Source organism: Tachysurus vachellii, chromosome 8 (genome assembly GCF_030014155.1).
Source record: "Tachysurus vachellii isolate PV-2020 chromosome 8, HZAU_Pvac_v1, whole genome shotgun sequence".
Classification (NCBI taxonomy): Eukaryota; Metazoa; Chordata; class Actinopteri; order Siluriformes; family Bagridae; genus Tachysurus; species Tachysurus vachellii.
Window position 1 is genome coordinate 27,919,002 of NC_083467.1, and position 20,898 is coordinate 27,939,899.

The 20,898-nt window shown below is 40.3% G+C and overlaps 1 protein-coding gene across 2 annotated transcripts in view; it reads left to right on the forward strand.

Moving 5' to 3' along the window:
- The window catches only part of LOC132850488 (receptor tyrosine-protein kinase erbB-4-like), a 396,243-nt gene that overhangs the window by 39,536 nt on the left and 335,809 nt on the right, over window positions 1–20,898 (forward strand). The gene's annotated exons all lie outside the window — the stretch shown is intronic.

A 20,898-nucleotide genomic window follows, 5' to 3' on the forward strand; every position in this document is an offset into this window, starting at 1 on the left:
TCTGCTTGAATTCTGCAAGCCGTGGCATGTAGCACGTGCTGCATAAGGAATGCTAAGCTAAGAACATATGACACTCACATGCCAGCTCTTCTAGGAATGTTACTCTCACCAGGGAAACCATCGACTTCATACAAAATAAACAAACAAAAAAATGTTTAAATGTAAATGTTTGCTCAGGAAATTAAATTGGCTTCATAATCGTATCCAGGCTAATGAATTATAACAAATAAAATGTATAACCAATTAAAAATAAATAAACAAATAAATAACAAATAAAAAAATATATTAAATTGTATTAATAGTTTACAGTTTAATTAACAGTTTTTTTTACTTTTATTTTTATTTTTTTTTACTACCAACCAAACAAACACAGGATTCTTCTTGAGAGCGAAAACAGTGAAACAGTGAAAACAGATAAATAAGGACTTCCTATGACCACAGATGACATAGCAAAATTTCACTCTCCCTCTCTCATTCATTTTCTACCGCTTATCCGAACTACCTCGGGTCACGGGGAGCCTGTGCCTATCTCAGGCGTCATCAGGCATCAAGGCAGGATACACCCTGGACGGAGTGCCAACCCATCACAGGACACACACACACACTCATTCACTCACACACTCACACACTACAGACAATTTTCCAGAGATGCCAATCAACCTACCATGCATGTCTTTGGACCGGGGGAGGAAACCGGAGTACCCGGAGGAAACCCCCGAGGCACGGGGAGAACATGCAAACTCCACACACACAAGGTGGAGGTGGGAATCGAACCCCCAACCCTGGAGGTGTGAGGCGAACGTGATAACCACTAAGCCACCGTGCCTCCTAATCAAAATTTGATCATGTTAATTTCTGCAATTGCAAAATCTTGAAAAATTGTGAAACGAGTTTCATTGCTAGAGGATTTAGCGCATGATGTGCTTAGGTTTTATTTTTTTTTCTCACATTGTGAACTAAATCCATCAAATATAAATCTTGAATTTTGCATTTTATTAATGTTTATATTATACTAAAATAACCTTCTGTTCTATGTCCATGTTCTGTAAAGCTGCTTTGAGACAATGTCCATTGTAAAAAGCGCTATAGAAATAAACTTGAATTGAATTGAACTTTTGTTCATAAAGGTTCTTTAGGGAAGTTCTTTATTCTTGGAGGTCTCTTTCAATGGTTGTTTTTGTGGTTGTTTTGTGTTGTTGGTTGTTTTTAGTACTTTTGTTTAGTGGTTATTTTGAACATTTTTGTGCCCAATTGTGGTCGTTATTCTCAAAGAAGGTGTTTGCTGGTTGTATTAGTGGTTGAATTCAGTATGAATTTTTGTTTATTTTTGGTTGTTGTTTTTGGTGGTTGTATTCAAGAGGTCATTTATTTGTTGGTTGTTTTGAACCACATGGTTGTATTATTTCTGAGGGTTGTTTTGAAGTGCTTGTTTTCAGTGGTCATTTTTGGAGGTTACGTTTCATGTTTGTTTTTGGGTTGTTTTTGGATTCTATGTGGAGTAAAAGTTTAAAATGTTGGAAAATACATATGCGCTACAAAATGGTTTTGTTTTAATCCGGTTTAAATCCCAGGACTCCGAGTAGAACACCGTTGGGTTTGATTCTTGCCCCGCTAATGCATGCACTGTGTTATCTCTGATTTGTAAGAGGCTTGGAATGAAAGTGAAATGAATCATCCTTGAGTAAACTGCAGTCTTTCAGCAGATGGGTATGTATCGATCAGCAAGCCATTTACTAGATCCCCTTGAACACACAGTTGCCTGTGTTATCTTTATTCCACCTATCATGCAGATCCAACTCTTGCTCTATGCTTCTCGAGTAAAAGTTCTTCAGTAAGCTTCTAAATCAAGAATCTCACCATTGCTTGATGTGTAATGGAGTCCTGTATGCTTTATTTTACCTACCGCAACAGTGGGAAGCTTGTGTTGAGCAGCAGCTTATGGAGAGCATTATTATAAATCCCTACCCATAGACACTAATGGCTAGAGTGGTGAATAGCGCTCTGCCTCCAGGCCTCCTCAGTGTGCAATGCGTGGCCCTAATGCTCCTTTGTTATTGCGCCTCTTTGTGCTCAAGTCGACTGGTGCTGCCTTTGAGTCTCTTATGAAGGCCATCAGAGGCACGGCGCAGCCCCACCTCTCCGAATATTCCCTCTTCACCCCGATTTCTCACGGGAAGCGACGTGGGATGCCAAACAAGGGCCTCATTGATCGGGACAGACGACCCCCAGGAAAATAGGGGTAATGGTCCTTGAGATAATCTATTTCAAGTAAAACCGAGGAGGCAGTGGGACGATGTTAGGTCTGAAGAGCTACAATTTCCCTTTTTTCTGTTCTTTTGTCAGCACAAGGGTCAAGGCCACATGATGATGAAAAAGCTAAAAGAGAAAACAATTCTCTATACCAAATGATGTATCAGGGATCTTCAGAGATTCTGTAGTAACAGTTGACATCTCCTTTCTTTGTTGCACACAGGCATATCACTCATTCTTCTATGGTCTTGTAGTCTTCACTGAGTCGTTTATATATTTCTGATCTCTAAGCTGACTTCTAGCTCTTTATTTGCTGTTTTGTTTTTTTTTCCCACCTGCGGTTTTGTAAAAGAAAGCATGAATTACGAGTGGGACAAAAGCTTGGCCAAATTTGTCATTCTTGTGCATTGTGATTTTTAGATTATCATACTGATGGGCAATAGATTTTAAAATAAAGTAAAAAAAAAAGCACAGAATGCCAGGCAAACTCTACTATTATGCCACTATTATATAGCCTGTAAACAACAGCAACGTACCTAACAGTATAATGTTTATTAAAGACAAAGGAAGCACTAGACTAGCACTTTTCTTTAGTCTTCTTATAATCATTCATTCATTCATTCATTCATTTTCTACCTCTTATCCGAACTACCTCGGGTCACGGGGAGCCTGTGCCTATCTCAGGCGTCATCGGGCATCAAGGCAGGATACACCCTGGACGGAATGCCAACACATCGCAGGGCACACACACACTCTCATTCACTCACGCAATCACACATTACGGACAATTTTCCAGAGATGCCAATCAACCATGCATGCATGTCTTTGGACCGGGGGAGGAAACCAGAGTACCCGGAGGAAACCCCCGAGGCACGGGGAGAACATGCAAACTCCACATACACAAGGCGGAGGCGGGAATCGAACTCCCAACCCTGGAGGTGTGAGGCGAACGTGCTAACCACTAAGCCACCGTGCCCCTTCTTATAATCAATGACATTATATTCACTCAGTTAGTAACGACTTCAGGAAATCTAGCCACAGGTGTTGCAAGCCAGTGACTTCTGTGCCAGTCCCAAGCCCTGGTAAAGGGAGGGTTGCGTCAGGATAGGGGATAGGGACGGGGTAGGGTACGGGATACGGGATAGGGACATGGTAGCCTAGTGGTTAAGGTGTTGGGCTACCAATCGGAAGGTTGTGAGTTTGATTCCTACGTCCACCAGGTTCCCATTGCTGGGCCCCTGAGCAAGGCCCTTAACCCTCAATTGCTCAATTGTATAAAAATTATATATGAGATAAAAATGTAAGTCGCTCTGGATAAGGGTGTCTGCTAAATGCTGTAAATGTAAATGCATCCGGCATAAAACGTGCCAAATGTAAACATGCGAGTCGTCACCTTTCCAGGTAGAGGAACACTTGGAAAGGTGGAGGACTGCTCCGGAAAGAAGAGGAATGAAAGTTAGTCATAGTGAGACTGAATACATGTGTTTGAACGAGGGAGAGGGAAGTAGAACAGTGAGGTTACAGGGGGCTGAGGTCAAGAGGGTGCAGGAGTTTAAGTATTTGGGGTCAACTGTCCAGTGTGGAAGTGTGGAAAAGAGGTAAAGTGCAGGTTGGAGTGGGTGGAGAAAAGTGTCAGGAAAAGTGTGTGACAGGAGAGGGTCAGGAGTGTTGTGTGTGTGACAGGAGAGGGTCAGGAGTGTTGTGTGTGTGACAGGAGAGGGTCAGGAGTGTTGTGTGTGTGACAGGAGATGGTCAGGAGTGTTGTGTGTGACAGAAGAGTGTCAGGAGTGTTGTGTGTGTGACAGGAGAGGGTCAGGAGTGTTGTGTGTGTGACAGAAGAGTGTCAGGAGTGTTGTGTGTGTGACAGGAGAGGGTCAGGAGTGTTGTGTGTGTGACAGAAGAGTGTCAGGAGTGTTGTGTGTGTGACAGAAGAGTGTCAGGAGTGTTGTGTGTGTGACAGAAGAGTGTCAGGAGTGTTGTGTGTGTCAGGAGTGTTGTGTGTGACAGAAGAGTGTCAGGAGTGTTGTGTGTGACAGGAGAGTGTCAGGAGTGTTGTGTGTGTGACAGAAGAGTGTCAGCAAGCATGAAAGGAAAGGTGTAGAAGACAGTAGTGAGAGTAGCTCTGCTGTATGGGTTAGAGACTGTAGCAGTGAGGAAAAGACATGAGGCAGAGATGGAGGTAGCAGAGATGAGGATGTTGAGGTTCTTTTTAGGAGTGACGAGGACGGACAGGATTAGGAACGAGCACATCAGAGGGACAGCTCAGGTTGTCTGTTTTGGGGACAAGGTCAGAGAGACTAGATCGAGATGGTTTGGACATGTACAGAGGAGGGAGATGGTTATATTGGTATATGAGGTCAAGAGGAAAGTCAGAAAAGATATATATGGAAGTGTTAAATGAGGACATGACGGTAATTGGTGCGATAGTAGAGGATGCCGAGGATGGAGTTGGGTGGAAACAAATGTTTCGCTGTGACGACCCCTAATGGGAAAAGCCAAAGGTAGTAGAAAAAGAAGAAAAAGTAACAACTTCAGAAGATAGCTCTTGAGTTGCAGCACAAATAAAATTCTGGAATAATATACTGAAAGGATTTTGATGGAATGCGTACTCTCAGGTTTTGTGCATAAAGGCCTGGACCCCTGCTTTGCCACGGCACCGCTTATTTATATCTTGTTATATCCAACTCAGCTCAACTCACCTCTAGATTTGTTGGCCATATGGTGACATGTGTTGCCTTTTTCAGTAGATTCGTAAGTGAGTCATGTTGTCCTAGCAGACCCTCCGCATGACTGACCCTGTACCCTGAATAGCCCCTGATACCATAATGCCGAGAATCACAGCATCAGGAGGTCATGCCTCATTTACCAGCATCCCGCTAAACAACAATCAAATGACTCAGAGCAGGCAAGAGAGAGCGAAAGAGAGAAACAGACAAAGATTTTTACTTAATGGGTTCAGTGGCCTCCGATTAAGTGCGGGTCTGTAGCCAGATATTTATATTGACTTTTGCCAGAGCATTTGGTCTGCTAGCAGAGCCGAAGCACAGAACTCTCTAGCTGTTTCTGAAGAACTGTTCACGTGTCTATGGATATTTGGAGGCCTCTGCTTGTAGGTAGTGGAGACATTATGTTGTCTGTCCATCTACCCCTTAAATTTACATTTACGGCATTTGGCAGATCTCCTTATCTGGAGTGAGTTACAGAAGTGCTTTGAAGTTTTGCAATGAATATGTTTACATTTACGTCGTTTGGCAGACGTCCTTATCCAAAGCGATCTACAAGTGAGCTTTAAGGGCCTTCCTCAGCGGCCCAACCATGGCAGCTTGGTGGTCCTGGGATTTGAACGCACGACCTTCCGACACGTTATCCACTGAGCTACCAATTCCCTGCATACTGATACTGGTTCAGTAGGTCACAGACTAACAGTAACAATAACATCATTCTAAAATCTCTGTTGGGGAAGTAATATAGAAAGAAATGCAATGACAGCAAGTGCTAGTTTAAGCACTTCAGGAACAGGTAGGTCTTTAGATGTTGTTTGAAGACGCCCAGTGCCTAAGCTGTTCAGATGACTAGGGTGAATCTCATTCCACCACAGAAGTACCAGAGCGCTCTTGATACGTACCTTCCTTGTAACCTTGTACCATCTGAGATTTTCATTAATGCAATATCTCAGGAATTATTTGCTGAAAGTGGTGAAATCATTGTAACCAGATGATTAGATACAAACAGGATCAAGGTCACATCAGAAGTAGCTTTATTAGCATCGCTGGCAACGAGGTCTACTTATTTGTGCTTAAATTTTTGTTTCTGTACAATACACTCACTCACTCACTCACTCATTTTCTACCGCTTATCCGAACTACCTCGGGCGTCATCGGGCATCAAGGCAGGATACACCCTGGACGGAGTGCCAACCCATCGCAGCGCGCACACACACACACACACACACACACACACACACACACTCTCATTAACTCACGCAATCACACACTACGGACAATTTTCCATAGGTGCCAATCAACCTACCATGCATGTCTTTAGACTGGGGGAGGAAACCGGAGTACCCGGAGGAAACCCCCGAGGCACAGGGAGAACATGCAAACTCCACACACACAAGGTGGAGGCGGGAATCGAACCCCCAACCCTGGAGGTGTGAGGTGAACATGCTAACCACTAAACCACCGTGCCCCCCTCTGTACAATACAATACAATACTTACATAACATTATTGTTGAGGTGTTTGTATGGACCACCTGCACTGCCTATAATAACACAAGGCCATTTTGATCCCTTCTTCCACTACAGTCATAAAGTCTTCTGATTTATTAGTATAAGTCTGACTAGTTTTTTCTGTCTGAAGGCTGGTAAAAAAATTTTACATTTAGACCCAGGAACAACTTCTTCTAATTCTGAGTTTGGTTTGTTTTAATGGATCAGTAAACATTATGTTATCATTCACCTATCAGGCATTCACCTGTTCTTTAGGTCATGGCACTCTTGACATCCAGCCCTTGTACTGGATCACATGATGCGTTCATCGTCCATCTAGATGACCTTTGCCTGATTGGTGGGAGTTGTGCGATTACGCACTCTTCTCATCAGGAGACGTGATGAGCGGCTGTTTTTCGACCTTCTATCCCCCTCACATTCCACAGCGATTAGCTCTTTCTTTTACACAAAGCGGAGAAAACAGCAGAGGCTAAGAGATCATAACAAGCTTACACAAGGGCTTAATGAACCTGGGTGTCAGGACTAGCAAGCTAGCTTTATTCCCCTGAGAGGTAAAAAAAAAAAGCCAATGTCGTTAGCTTTCCGATCACACTCCTGGCAGTAATACCTCGAAACTACACTCACACATAGAGTATGCAACTCGCTGCTTCGGTCTCTTCGCTTCTCATTCGCAGTCCTTCAGCAAAAGGGGACACAGTAAGGAATAAAATGCTCAGGATGTGCTGTTACAGGATAATAATCAACAGTGCTGTGGTGTGATGTGTCCTAACACGAAGCACTGGTTATTTTCTTACGATATCGTATCTCATTCGCCACAACGGTTTGCCAATGCTAACATGTACTGAGGAGAAAGTTTCTTTTTAAAGTCAATATACTTCCTGTCAGCTGTGTGGAATGTCTACAATAATTCAACGCTGATCCGGTTACTGCTTTAATTCTTTACACTTGGAGGTTTTGCACTAATTAGCAGGCTAACTTGTACAGAATGACAAGCTAAGTGTGGCTACGTTTTTACTTTTTACGCTGTACGAAGGATGTCATCGATACAAAAAGGAAAAGTAGCTTCTAAATATTAATCAAGTGAACAGAACAGTAGCCTTTCTCATCTGTGTGTCTGTAAATGTTCAGCTAGCTCGAGCATGTAGCCTGTTTAGGCATGAGGCGAGGTCGGAGTTATAAATCGCTTGGTCGTGACGGTAAAACCCTGTCCAGTGGGATAAAATTAGCTGTTAGCATGTAGCTAAGTATTTCTTTATAAATAACACATGGCTGTACTTAGAATTCGCCATTTTGCATTTTAGGCATTACTTATAGTGTATATAAGGATACAGGGTGTGTGTGTGTAGGTATGTGTTTTGAGTTTCTGTGAAATGAGACTTGGCTGCTTGTACAGCGTCACACACTTCCTCAGGGTTAATGTTCGGCCTCGTTCTGTCCCCTCTGTTTGCTCGGGTTGATAAAGAGCGGGTCGAGTCGAGTCGACAGCGTACGCTCGGCAATTAATCGATATTACAACTCCAGAGAAATCATGGCTTTTATCACCACTCACACACACATACCAGCCTTTGCATTAACATTAACACCAGCCTTAACATGTCGACAGTCAGTTCGGTTTTAGGTTGCATGCATTTTGTAAAATTTACATTTGTTCTATTACCAGGAATTTTTCTTCTGTTTTGTTGTGTCCATGTTTAGCATTGAAAGTCTTTGTCATGTCTTCACTCCACAGTGGTGGTTAATATGAAGCTCAGATGAAAGTAAACACTCAGGACCAGTGTTGTGCTAGTTACTAAGAAATAGTAACTAGTTACCGTTACTAGTTACTTCATTCAAAAAGTAACTCAATTACTTAGTTGATTACTTTCGCCAAAAAGTACCGCGTTACTGTTAAAAGTGACTTTTTAGTTACTTTTTTAAAGAACGTTCTTTAATGTTCCCATTAATGCCCTTTTATGCGTTATGGTCTATACAAACACAACACTGTTTGTTGATCTGTCCCTGGCTAACAGTCCGGTTAATCTAGTCTAGTCGCTGTTGTTTGGCTGGAGCATCTTGACTCACTCCGAGTGTGTCCACAGACACAGGGTTAGCTTCTAGCTTTGTCGAGGCGTGTAGTTTCTACCTCCAGATTGGAGTTGCTGTTTATCGCAGTAGATTGGACCTCCAAACCAGAAAGACACAGCTTACATTTGACTAAAAGGTTTTTGTCTTTATGCTCAACTAAAGTGAAATAATGAGCATATTTCCACTTAGAGAAACTCGTCTTGCTCTCGCCTTGACTCGCCGTTACTGCCGCACATACATGAATAAACGGAAACACACCCACAGTGCGGCGTCTCCGTGTTTACAGGTTGGCATCCACCGATCCTACAGTGCGTCGCTGCTGTAAACAGGTTAGTCTGTAGGCTACACTTCAGCCTAAATGAATTAATTTAAAAAACGGACAAACGCACCATATGGTAACGGTAATGGAGTTACTTTATTTACAGTAATAAGTAATGCGTAATTAATTACTGTCAAAAGTAACTGTGTTACAGTAACGCGTTACTGCCCAACACTGCTCAGGGCTAACAAATATTGAATACTTGGTGCAAAAATTTTAGAAAAAAAGAAAATAATAAAATAACATAAAAATGGTAATTTTATTCCTCTATACAAATGTTTCTATCTTCAAAGTAAATGTTGGTATCAAAGCCATTTCTGCTGTCTGCGATGCTCTTCTGACAAAAAGACCTGATATATAACCTACAGTATATTTATTTTCTCCTTCAATATAAACTTCTTTAATACTGTAACTGTTTGTTTATTTCCCTTCCCATCCTATCACTTCCCATAAGTTCTTGGTACTCATCTTTAACCCGTGTCTATCTACAGACTCGAAAACATCATCTAGCTAAAAATAACCTGGATTATTTCACAGTATATACAGAATCTGTTTGGAGGAGTGTAATAGCTTCCTATGAAATTCACTTAAAAAATGAAGGAAAAATGTGATGCAAAGGCCATTTCACATGCTTTCGAGAGCACTCGCTGAAACGATAATTACCGAAATGAAAATTTTAAAATTATATCTGTGCTTTAGGGGAAAAATTAAAAGGAGAAAAACAAAGCATTTAGTGACCCAAGGGCCGCTTCAAATGCTTTATCGGATTAACGTAATAAAAATTAAGAGTTGGAGGAAAAAAAAACATTTTAGTGTGAGTAAGTGTGAAAATGTTTAGTGTTTTACTCATTAGAGAGATGAATATTTAATGATTTAATAGTATGCCTTCTTAAATCTACCTTATTTATTAAGTCGTAGTATTGTATAGTTAGTTAGTGAATTGATTTCATGGTTGTTTAACTGTTTATCCAGCGGTGCTACAATGGACATACTGTACATGCCTACATGGACATACTGTACTGTATGTTCCTCACAGACACTGGTTCATGTTTTTATAGGAAGTTCATCTGTTATGTTGTTTAAAGTAACTTCCTGTGTGAGAATGAACACTTCCTGTGTTTTACTCCAGTGACTGACTGGCAACAAATGGACTTCAGCAAGCTGTATTGATTCACACACACAGATACACTCTGTCTCTCTCTTTCTCTGTGTGCCTTTTCGTGCGTGTGTGTTTGTGTGTGTGTGCGTGTGTGTGTTGGCCCTGGCCCGTCATTCACTAGGGTCAAGGCTCCTTTTCCCTCAAACGGCCCTCACACTGTTTAGCTTCTACATTGATCGCGCAAGTTCAATATGTGCTCCCATCTGCTGGTGGAAAGGTCAAGCGTCATGGTGCCAAGCAGAACACACACACACACACACACATTGAACCTTTTTACCAGTAACAGTATTTTTAAGTAGAAAAATGTAATACAATTATTAATAAGGAACATAAGCAGTCATTGCAGGCAGCTAATGAGCAAACCTGTATATGTGTGGGGATATTTTCTTGGCACACTTTGGGCCCATTAGTACCAATTGAGCATCGTGTCAACGCCACAGCCTACCTGAGTATTGTTGCTGACCATGTCCATCCCTTTATGACCACAGTGTACCCATCTTCTGATGGCTACTTCCAGCAGGATAATGCGCCATGTCATAAAGCGCGATACATCTCGGACTGGTTTCCTGAACATGACAATGAGTTCACTCTACTCAAATGGCCTCCACAGTCACCAGATCTCAGTCCAATAGAGCACCTTTGGGATGTGGTGGAACGGGAGATTCGCCGACAAATCTGTGGCAACTGCGTGATGCTATCATGTCGATATGGACCAAAATATCTGAGGAATGTTTCCAGTACCTTGTTGAATCTATGCCACGAAGGATTAAGGCAGTTCTGAAGGCAAAAGGGGGTCCATCCCGGTACTGGTAAGGTGTACCTAATAAAGTGGCCGGTGAGTGTGTGTGTGTGTGTATATATATATATATATATGTATATATATATATATATATATATATATATATACGTATATATATATATATATATATATATATATATATACGTATATATACATACAAGTAATCACCTTCTGACCAATCAGAATCGAGAATTCCTCAATTTCCCTCTTTCTCTCAAATACACAGCTACCTTCTTGATGTCTCTGTACAGTTCTGGATACTTTACGTTTTAGGAACTTTGCTTTTCAGTTTACAATTGAGAGAAAAAAAACATAGCGAATGTAAACTTTTTATTGCCTTTTAAACATACGGGGACACGTTTACTGGGTTCGGTATTCTCCACACCGAGGATGACGGTAATTATCCTTGTCCACGCTCTGGCGGTTTTGCCGCTTGCTTCCTGAGACCTGGCAGATGGTCTTTCATTAAAAACAATAATCGGTAGGTTCGAAATCCAAGACTATGCCGTAACACGCGTTCCGTGTACACATATGCCACTATAAGAGTCCTTGGCTTAATGGTAATCAGTTGCTAGCGGCTTTTACTCTTTATTATACGCATTAATGTTTTTAGGCTTATGCTCATGAATCTATGGCCTTAAACTATTCGTCAGATTCGTCCTTAAGTCTAGCGCCTTTGTTTTGCCCTGAAACTCGTCGTACAATAGCAGGCTGTAGAAAAGCTGCAGCGTGTTTAATGTTTGACGTGAGTCTTTATAAAACACCAGGCTTTGATTAGCACGGTAAAGTCTGTTTTCTTTTAACCGTAGAGAGCTTTACCAGTTTCCTTCAGATTGCAGTGTTTGTTCTATTCAAGTGCCGTTTATCTACAAAAAGCTGTTAAATCCACGCTGTTTATCTCTCATATGTAAAGGAATGTTGTTTACACTTACACGCAGTGCCTACACATTAGCATACATTGCATTGTCATTGAGTTATAATGCTGTACGTACAGTATATCGTCGCTGTCGGGCGGAATCCTTGTATCTCCAAAACCGTTATTTTTCAGGAAATTAAAAAAACGCCGTACCTTATCTGCAGTGCACAGGGTTTAGTCCGCGTTGCAGTGGATTGTCTTGCGCTAAATTCCTGTCCTCAGACGAGCACCAGAACTAGCGTTTTGTCCTTCATTATCCATCGTAGGTACGCTCTTTTTTTTTTTTTTTTTTTTTTGAAAGAGGGCGTTTTTCCATGACCTCCAGAAACCACGCCCACTTTACGTCATGGTTTTGTGTGGATTCTGTACCTATTTAACAACTTAATTTCTATTTCGGTTACAATTAAGTTTTAAATAAAAATGTGAAAGCATTATATCTGAAAGTGAAGCATTATATCTGAAGTTTTAAATAAAAATGTGTAACTCTCACATTAATGCTTGCAGTATTTATTGCACTTTTATTAGCTGTACCTTTCACACCCATAGTGCTGAATGTGAGCGAGTACAGATACGCTCCGAGTTGAGTTTTGATCTTACGAAGGACAATAGCGATACGACAAAATTCTAAAAATATTTTTGCATTTTTCACTGTTTTTTTTTTTTTTTTTGCTCCTTTAATATCGGCATCTTCCGACAACTAAGTTAATGTAGCCATCAACAACCTAACATTGTTCGAGTATGCAGATGTCGGACAGAATCTTGTTGAGTACGATACGATACTTCAATGTATGTACGATACTGTGATGATTGCGGTCAATTTGAGATATTTTCTAGTTATTACAGGGTCATCGGTACGCATCTGCTTTGTAACTAGCTGTAACAGAAAGATGAAGAAGATACGGCATGAAGAAGAGGGACAGAAGACTTTATTTTGTCACAAATACATTACAGCACAGGGAAATTCTTTCTTCACATATCCCAACTTTGGAGGTTGAGGTCAGAGCACAGGGTCATGATACAGCACCACTGGGAGCAGAAAGATTTAAGGGCCTTACTCAAGGGCCCAACAATGGCAGCTTGGCAGTACTGGGGCTTGAAACGTGATCCTCAAAACAACAATCCAGAGCCTTCACCACTTGAGCCACCACTGCTCTTCTATGTAACACTAAAGGAACATAGTGTACTGTATTTGATACAGCGACTGATAAATCTAGCACATGCTAATAGAAAGAAAGCGATATCAACACTGTAGAGTACGTTTAAAGACACATACAAACATACAAGCAGTTCATTGGGTTTCTGGTGGCCTTGTTTATTGTGTTTGTCAGCTACGTGCTCCTACTGACACCACCAGCTGCATCCTCTCATAGTGTTTCTACATTCAGCCCTAAACACACACACACGCACACACACACACACACACACACACACACATACATACACACACTAGCTTGATACGGGACCTTATTGTATAAAGTTGCAGCTACTCAATTGAGTTAATGCAAAATTTATTTTCAAATATTTCTCACGTCACATTTTTTTAGAGCTTTAAATTCAAGTTATATAAATAAATATATCAATAAAATAAATAATAAATAAATAAATATTTAAAGTGTCTCTTGGACCATAATTAAAATTTTACACTGTTCTGAAATGTTTTCAGATTTTTAAAACTCTAATAGAGATTTTGCACCTTTTGTTTTGGGAGTACAAATAACTCATATTCTATATATAAGCATATATTTAATAATGCATTATATGCTTTTATATAATATAATGTTAAACAGACACATTTTTAATCTTTTGTGAAATACACAATGATGGAATCGTTAATATTTAAATGCATCCGAATAATAAATCTTTCACACTTTAATTAATTACACTTACAACGTAATTTTAAAAGTCTTGACAGCTTTAATATATGAAAAAAAAACAATTTTCCTGGTTTGATTATTGATTGTAAGCTATAATTAAAAGTGTTTTTATTAAACGGTGGCTTTAGACTTTCTGCTAATTCTTCATAATGCTAAGTGTTTAATGTTAATGTTAATGTTAATGTAATCCCCTCAGTTCATCCGTCTTATAAAAATGGCCTTTGTGACACAGGAGTGTGTTTAGCTCCCTTTGCTGTATTTGAGTGACGGAGTGTGTAGTGAACTGAGACGCCGGGTCATGAGTCAGTGTCAGTGTGTAAGGGTTACACCGGGGTCACGAACACAAAGAAGCACATAACTCTCGTGCTTGTGCTCTGGGTACGTCACTCGTCTTCAGCCTGTCAGAGAGGAAGACAGTCCGCTGAGAGAGACTCTTCTTTATCCACATTATTATTTTTTTTTATTGCTGCATTTAAATTACTTTCTGTGGAGCTTTACCCCTCCCCCACTGCCTGCGTTTGCTTCTGCTTTATTTACATACTTGGGCCTGATTGGCTTTTAAATTTTGTGACGTCACAAACACGATTCAGTGTGATTTTGGACTTTTCTCTTAAAGTGATTCATTGTAAAATTTAGCACGTTCAAAAGAAAGTTGATCTCGTCTCGATCTCGACTTTAAATGTCATTTCGATAATTTAATCATTTAAACTGAAGGGTTTATCTTTAAAATGATTTTTTTTTTTTTTAAATTTATTCATTCCTTTTTCTCTGGCTCAGTATCTTGATATATATTTCAAATTGAACTATTGAGGTTTTAGAGATCTTTGGATTAAGAAAGAAAGACTCTGTACACAATACGATCTTTGCAGAAAGATTTTAAATCAATAAAAAAAATAAATAAATTTAATAAAATTCAAAATTTGACGTCTTTACCCAGACATCCGAGATCCATCGAAAACCTCTTGTTTGCTCTTGCTTTCTCTTATTTATTTCATTTCCTTTAAATTGTGTGAGGTGTGTTTGAAAATTGTTGTGCTTTTTGCTTTGTGCACATTGCATTTTATTTAGAAAAAGAAAGAAAGAAAGAAAGAAAGAAAGAAAGAAAGGTTTCACGCTGCTCTCAGTGCATGCATGAGAGTTTCACTTTGCTCCACTTTCCTCTCTGAATACTGAACACACTCGCATCAATCGGGCCATTCACCCAGCTCGAGCTCACTCCTGCAGGTTGTTTTGCCTTCCAGTACTCTGCTGACTTTGATATAATTACTGTGCTTGTGTATGTGTGTTAGAGAGAGAGGTGCGTGTGTGTGTGTGCGCGTGTGTGTGCGTGTGTGTGTGTGTGCGTGCATGCAGATGTAATTGACTTTGTGAGTACTTTCGTGTGTCTTGCAGTTGAAGGCAATTTTGCTTTATAATGTGTTCTCATCTTCCTGCGTTTTCTTGTCACCATGTTGATGTGGAGGCGGGGGTGGTGGGGTGGTTTGCTGAGGGAGGGGTGGTGCTGAGGATTCTGGTGGATTTCTGAGACACTTGAGCAGACCCTCATTATCCTGTTTCGTCTGCACTTCATGAAACTCATTACCGTATCCGGCATCACTCTCCCCCCGCCACCAATCCCCCTCCCCTCCACGCGCCTACTCCACACTTAATTAGCGCGCCAGTTATTGGAAACAATAATGTAATAACCATGAATGTAAAATCACACCTTCAGGTGCATCACGTTATCCGTTCGCAACTTTTAAACGTCAGCGTTTATTAGAACAATGACAGAATTATTTTGACTCTAGGAGCCATTTTGTTTCATTTCTTGTGATGATTCTTGTATATCTGATCGGGATGCACTTTTATTTCCAGGGATTTCAGAACAGCGTAACAGATATTGCGTCATCGGGTAGGCGTGGCCTATTTGATAATCTAACCCTAACCCTAACCCCAACCGTAGGTTTCGGTTGTTTATTTGTTTTCATAAATAGCTTAATTGTAAGATAATAAAGCATAATAGATATAAAATATAAAATATACCCGTATGACTGTTTTGTCCTTCATTATCCATCGTAAGTATGCTCTTTTTTTTTTTTTTTAAAGAGGGCGTTTTTCCAAGACCTCCAGAATCCACGTGCACTTTACGTTGTGGTAACGAAACCAATGGAATTTAGTGAATGCCTTATCTGGACAAACCTTTAATTCCAGCTCTAATCTGATGTCCCTGACAATTAATATATAAGCATTTTTTAGCCATCACAACAAGCATAAAGAAATTGCTATTTTTCACACTAAACTATGACCTTTCCTGCGTAAAAATAAATCATATTTTGTTGGATTGTAATTGAACTCTTAAGGCTAGCCAAACTAGCACCCGACAATCCTGACAGACCTTCACAAAAAACTGTATACAGGTTACACCAGCCTGTGTGGTCGACTACCTTGTATAATAATTTACTGTTTTTTTTTTACTGGATTTCATCTAGTTGCACTAAAGCTTAAAGATAAGTAAGTAGTTATCTTTTTAGTAGTTACTCTGAGTTTAAATACAAGTTATTAGCATAAATATTTAGCCTAAATGTGTGAATAAAAAGCGACTCAATAACTGAAGCTAATGGGGTTGAAGGGCTGTGGGGTATTATTCAGAAGATCATGGGTTCAAGTTCCACTTTTACATTTGCAATTAGTTTGTTTGCCATCAAACTAGAGACAGTGAGTAAATATTGTTCTGCTTGCTTTTGTGGGCAAGTAGAGGATACTGCTGATATCTAAACAAATAAGTTAATAAATTAATAAATAATGAATTAAATTAAACAAGTACGCTCATCCCTTCCTTTTCCAACAGCAATGGTTGCTAAAAAAGACAAGAAGCATCCTGAGTCTGTCTGGAGATGCTCCTGTCCCGCCCCCAGAGCTCATCCAGGTCACTTTATGGAGCTATATTGGAAAAAATATAGTGAATAATAGTATTAAACCATCTAATGAACCCTGTCCACTGGGCCGTTAAGGAGACCGATGACTACTGGAGCTTTAGTTCTCTCTCATCAAACCAAAGGGCTCCTAATGACAATACAGGGCCCCTGGATGCCATTATTGACCTGGGGTAAAGATTTATTTCCGGCCCCTTGGGTCAGCAAGGGCCCTCGGACACGATAAATGTGGCACATAATTGAGTTTGGTCAGTGAATCGTGTTTGAGGAGAGAGGTGAAGGTAGAGCGAGAGAAAGAGTGTGTTTGTGTTTTAGCCAGTGGAGAGATAAAGTGAGCTGAAGGAGTGGGTGAGTCTCGCTGAGAAAATACAATTCTAGGTTTATCTCAAAGAAATAGGATTAATTGTGCTGAACTAAGAAGCTTTTTGGAATAATAATAATAATAATAATAATAATAATAATAATAATAATGATATTGATCGGAAGGTGGTTCTCCCAGATGTTCATTCCTTCTCTTAATCTTTTTATATAGACCTCATAATGATAGCCATGGGACATGTGACAGGCTGCAGTTAACCACAGGTGATGAGGAGAAATGCCACATCTCCGGGTGTTTAAGATGACTAATCTGCTGCTGCTGCTGCTGCTACTGTTGGTGGCCTTTCATTTTAGATGTTCTAGCTGCAAGTGTGTGTCTTGAAAAGACTACATTTCAGAGTCATCAGTGTAGATTTATGGCTCCGGATGGCCAGAGAAGAAACAATAGCCCCCCGCTACGCTTGTGGTCTAGCTATTAATATCCTCCTTTTCACACTCTTCTTGCAGTTCCAAGTGTTTCACTGCATGTACAGAGTATTGACTGAAGCTCACACTAAAGAGCAGTGTGTTATTGTGAGACTCTGCATTAAGCCAAAGTGAAAGGCCAAGCTGGGGCATGAAAGAATCTCATGGTGCGTTGTTCAGCTCATGAACAGTGAGAGTGTGAATAGAGGGACAGAATCTCAGTCACATAACAGGCTTTAACTTTTGTTATAATCAAAAATCAGTGTTGCCAACTTTGCCATGTTGTCACTAGATTTGGCACATTTTTAGACCATTTTAGTGATTTAAAAAAAAAATAGTTTAGTAAGACTTCTGGCCAAATTTTGAGCAGATTTTACCAGCTGTCTTGCTCATATCAGAGCTGCTGGTCGTATGAGATGAGAAAGCTAGCTCTCTCGACTCACCACCAGTGTGAAGAGCCTGACTGAGTCATCACTGAACTCCATTGTTCCTAAGAACCAATTACTGATCACTATTGTTCCCAAAAACATCACTGATTGCAACTGTCACCAAAGACCACGCAGTGATAACCATTATTCCCAGCAACCAATCACTGGTCGTTATTGTTTCCAGTGTCATCAGTGATGACAGTTGTGTCCAGTCAGCAAGGTCAAGTCCTGTTAACCATCATTGCCAATGATCCATCCCTGCACACCATCATTCCCAAGAACCAATCGCTACACACTATGGTTCCCATTGGCCAGTCACTACACAACATCTTTCCCAACCAATGACCAATCGCTGCACACTATGGTTCCCATTGGCCAGTCACTACACAACATCCTTCCCAACCAATAACCAATCGCTGCACACTATGGTTCCCATTGGCCAGTCACTGCACAACATCTTTCCCAACCAATGACCAATCGCTGCACACTATGGTTCCCATTGGCCAGTCACTACACAACATCTTTCCCAACCAATGACCAATCGCTGCACACTATGGTTCCCATTGGCCAGTCACTACACAACATCTTTCCCAACCAATGACCAATCGCTACACACTATGGTTCCCATTGGCCAGTCACTGCACAACGTCTTTCCCAACCAATGACCAATCGCTGCACACTATGGTTCCCATTGGCCAGTCACTACACAACATCTTTCCCAACCAATGACCAATCGCTACACACTATGGTTCCCATTGGCCAGTCACTACACAACATCTTTCCCAACCAATGACCAATCGCTGCACACTATGGTTCCCATTGGCCAGTCAATACACAACATCTTTCCCAACCAATGGCCAATCGCTCCATTTCACCATTATAAGTGATCAATCACTTATAATCATTGTTTCCAGTGACAAGTCACTTATCACAATCATTGTGAAATTGGCAATTATCACTGATCACTTCACTAACGGCAATTGTTAACAATCCAATCACTGATTATTGTTGTTCTCACTGAAATCACTGATCACCATTACACACAATCACCAATCCCAGATCACTAATCACTAATGTTCACAATGAGCACCATTGTTTACTATTGTTTTGTTTCCTTCACGTCTCATTCACTACCTTTGCATCATTTCATCTGTATTTTGTTTCTGAAATAATATAATTATTAAATTGTTGTAAATAAGATCTGGGTATGACTCTATTTTGTAAATATGCCCATGTGAAGAATATAACCAGCAAAAGACTCAACAGAATTTATTAGAATAGATTACCACAGGTACAAACAAAAATAATAACCGTACAACAGTTCAATAAAAAAAAAATCCTAGTTAAGACAATTATTACCTGGAGTGATGTAGCTGAGGTAGAGGAACTGAGGCAGATTTCAGTCGCACATCCATGCTGACAACCATGACAGGTTATTACCAGTTTAGGCCACACCCACTTCAGGTTAAAGCCGTATACACACCCTGTACATACAGTATACAGTATATATGGAGCCAGATATGGACAGGGTCAATGCGTTATTCATAATAAGGAAGCATGACTGACTGCTGAACTCCTGCAGAACCCATTTGAGGAGAAAGCATCATGACAAATTTGGAAAATTACACATTGCCTCACAAAGCTGTTGCTTTTTCTGTGCATTTTTCTTTCTTTCTCTCTGTCTGTCTTGTTCTCTGTCTGACAGCTTATGTCTAAATAAGAGATTGTTTCTTGTAATTGAGCAAGATGAGGTTACTATGTATTAGGGCTGGGCGATAAAACGATAACGATATGTATCGCGATAGACACGTGATCGATATCAATAAAAAATGTGTTCGATAAAACGTTCGATATTTTTTATTCTTTGTCGGAAGAAAACAGAGGTTGCGAAGCAAGTTTGGTTGCATTAACAAAGGCACTCGCTCTCTGGTAACCTAGCAATGTAGGGAGTGACACGCTAACAGCCAATCATGAAACGGTATCATGTTTGGTTGCGCCGTATCGATGTCTCGTGCCGGTCTGCTGGATTTCTCTTCAGTAACCGGCGACTGATGAGCAGGAAATGAGCCGCAGCGAGCGAGGAAATAGTAAATAAAAAAGGAAAAGTCAGCGCGCCAGTTTTTTGGATATTATAAGTCTGACCGTAGTCACACCGACGTCGTCTGCATATTATGCAAGACCGTTTCTCTATGTTTATATTTAACACTTTGCACTATTTTATTACACTTTATTAAGCATTTCTTACATTTTCTTCCATTTTGCACTGTAAATGTTAAGAGATAATTGTTAAGTGTTCATTGTGACTTTAGACTCATGTTTACATTATAATTATTTGAGTTGTCCTGCTTGTTGACATTTCTGTCTTAATAACTAAGGAAATTCAGAGGAAGGCTAAGTTTAAAATAAAAATGTTTAAATGTAATATATTTTTTTCCTGGTCCTTATTTTAAATGGGTCATAAAAATATCAATAATTATCGATATCGACCGATATGAAACACTGATATCGCGATACAGTTTTCAGCCGTATCGCCCAGCCCTACGATGTATTAAGATGTGCTGTTTCTCATGTGCTGCATCTGGTACAAGCAAAACAGCAGCAAGCTGAGACAGGGTGCCGAAACTTTTAGGATCGAACACTTTTATATTACATTGTGTTATTTTTTTATTTGCTGTTTCTATCTTATCCGCGTGAACGGACTGCGATTTCGTCGGATGGGGCAAATCTGAAGCGTTAAACGTCCACCGTTCATCCTTTGTAATGAATTATTCCTCGCCGGTGTGTCCTCTCTTCTCCAGATGAGAAAACAGGAAGGATTTGGGAGGACATTATTGTAATCATTGCCCTCCACTCTGAATAGCGGGGGGTGAAGTTGCTGAGGAAGTGAGGCAGATCTTATGTGGAGGTCATTTGTGAAATATATTGACCAATTTCAAACTTCGCTGGCTCTTAATGATGTGACATCCCGGATGGTGAAGTATAGGTCAATACCGCAGGAAATATATAATTAAAAGCAATGAGATTCTTGTCTGGGGAAAAAAGGATTGGACTGCAGATAGATGAAGAGGTTTGAGTTTATGGGCTGTGGATGCATTGATCCCAGTTCAGCTTATCTAGAATACGGCTGTGTTGACATTATTTTAATAGGCTTTTTAAAATACT